This window comes from Gallus gallus, chromosome 5, assembly GCF_016699485.2.
Source record: "Gallus gallus isolate bGalGal1 chromosome 5, bGalGal1.mat.broiler.GRCg7b, whole genome shotgun sequence".
Taxonomy (NCBI): domain Eukaryota; kingdom Metazoa; phylum Chordata; class Aves; order Galliformes; family Phasianidae; genus Gallus; species Gallus gallus.
Genome location: NC_052536.1, coordinates 42,879,515 through 42,881,997, shown reverse-complemented (window position 1 = coordinate 42,881,997; position 2,483 = coordinate 42,879,515). Strand labels below are relative to the sequence as shown.

General features: G+C 52.1%; 1 non-coding gene across 1 annotated transcript; it reads left to right on the top strand.

The window, feature by feature from the left end:
- Positions 1-1,486: 1,486 nt before the first annotated feature.
- On the top strand, positions 1,487-1,559 carry TRNAT-UGU. Its single transcript has one exon. It is a non-coding gene; the product is annotated as a tRNA-Thr (tRNA).
- The last annotated feature ends 924 nt before the right edge of the window (positions 1,560-2,483 follow it).

Below are 2,483 nucleotides of genomic sequence, written 5' to 3'. Positions count from 1 at the left end.
TTCTGTTTTAGAATGATGGCATGCTCGGTAATACTGAGGCGAAATACAAATAATATATTTTAAAAGGAATATTGACAGGTAGCTATTGGTTCAGCTCTGGAAATACATTTAAAGGTGGGGATGGTGATAGAATGTAGAGGAATGAGGGATTACTGGTAGGAATGTGTATGATTTATTGGTTTAGTTCTTGCTTTTTATTTCTGTATAATCTGAGGGATTTCAGAGATGATCTGTACAGTCTCTAAAGTGATGTGACCATACCAAGTATATGCGAGCACTCAAAAATTTTAAGGCATAATTAGCTTCTCTTTGAGAAATGGGTCTGTTGGTTTTTTTTTGGTTTTTTTTTCCCTATTCAGCTATCTTTGACCCAGCTGCTCATTTTTGCACTCATTAGCTGCTGGAGCAAGGCTCCTACTGCGAGTTTCTGTGCATGTCTTTAAGGACTGAATGACCAAATGTCAGTCTGGTTTTGTTGCTGTATGAGACAGTGAAGAGATGTCTTTTAAATCCCAACTTCCAGCCATTTAAGATGATGATGAGAGAGGCAAGCATATATTTTTAAATTATCACTGTGTTTTTTTCCTGATCGTCCCCCCTTTGAAGAATGAGGACACCACTTTCCTCCTCTCTTGGTACATGCAGCACATTGGGTTTGTCTTTGGGCAGCTTTAGTGTCTGTGGGAAGCTGGTGCAGTTATTCAGTTGTCAGAGCTCTTGCCCTAAGAATGGTAGGCCCATCTCCATTGGGCCTTTAACACCTTACTGAGAGCAGCGACACGTAGTAGCAGCAAAACACAACAGAGGTTCAGGAGAACAACATGGTAGCACGCAACCAGTTTCCATATAGCTTTTTGTAGTTACTGCTGTGCTTTTCAGACCTGGCTCCTTGTTACTGTTTGCTTTTTTGCTTGTTTCTATCAATACTTAAGCAGACGATGGACACCTTGTGCAGGGATGCACCAGCGGGACAGCCTGCCCTGGGGATGACCTTCCCCCATTTGCAGATGGGTATATTGGCAGTCAGGCTGAGCATAAAAAGGGACCAACGGGGAGCGGTCCTTTACAAGGTAAAGGCTTTTTTTTTTCAGTTCTCCAGACTGTAATACCTCGGAGAGACTTGTCACACACCCAGAGCACTACAGCTCTCGTGCTGCTGTGGAATGCCTCCACGGCACAGAGCTGCGTACCGTCACAACGGCGTCTTCCAACGCACCCTGCGCGCACAGCCGGGATGACACACCTGGCCGAGAGGCTCCCGCCGGGCGAGAGGCGGCGCTGCGAGCTCACGCCGGGCCGGCAGATGGCTGCCGACGGGCCGCGGGCTCCTCCCGGCGGCGGCCGCCCCGCGGGGCCGGGGGCCTCGTCCCGCTGTGCCCGGAGAGGGGCGGGCAGCGCCGGACGCCGCCATGCCGCTTACTGAGCGTGATAGCGCCGAGCGGGTGGTGCCGGCTGTTAGGTGCGGCTGGGAGAGCTTCTGAGCGGCGGCTCCATAGCTCAGTGGTTAGAGCACTGGTCTTGTAAACCAGGGGTCGCGAGTTCGATCCTCGCTGGGGCCTCGTTGCTGTTTTTAACGGCCTTCGACAGCTGTCCTTATTTTAGGGCGTTTTGTTGGTGGTCGTGCGCTGCGCGTATCGACGTGGGAATGTTTGTTTCAAGAGCGCTGAGGAAGTAAGCAGTAGGGATGAAATGTGAGCGTGGGCAGCGGCGGCCCTCACGCTGTCTTCAATGCTCTGCTGGCTGCGAACAGAGCGGGAGCTGAACGCCTTGGGGAGGAGCACGGGGGTGGCTGGGCACGTATTTATGCAGCTCACAGCGCGGTTTCCCTGATGAGAGCTGTGGCAAAGTGCTGTTCTGGGCACTAAAAGGAGCAAATTGTCCCAGAGTGGAGAATAAACTGGGCTGGATTATTTGAGTCCTCACAGCTTGTCGGGAAGGCTGAGCTGCTGGGTTACAGCTGGGCAGAGCAGGTGCAAGCATTCCTTGGCTGCAGCCTGATGCATCGCCACAGCATGCTGGCAGTGCATGGTGCGGCCCTCCTGCCTGCATACAGCTGGACAAGAGGGCCAAAGAGTGCTCACTGTGCAGTGTTTTGGGATTGTTGTCCTCCCAGACTCCTGGCAGCGGGCTGATGGGGGTGGTGATACAACCTGGTGTGGATGGGGAGGGCCTGTTGTCAGTGTGGGGGCTGCCAGAGGTGTGATGCCACGTGGCTGTAGTGTCTGTATGGAGGAGCTGGGTTCTGCCAACAGGAGAACTTCAGATCTCTGGGCTGACGTTTGTGCAGGTTTCCTTAAGAAATTATTCACATGCTTACAAAGGATCACCCAGAAACATGGCCTCTGTGCTTGTGCCTGGTGTAGCACAGCGTGGTCAGTGTCTGAGCTGAGCTGATGGGAACATGATGCGTTCATCGTGGAAGGACAGATCGTATGTGCCATGAGTGGCCAATCTGTTCCCCACCTCCAGCAAATGTAACAGGA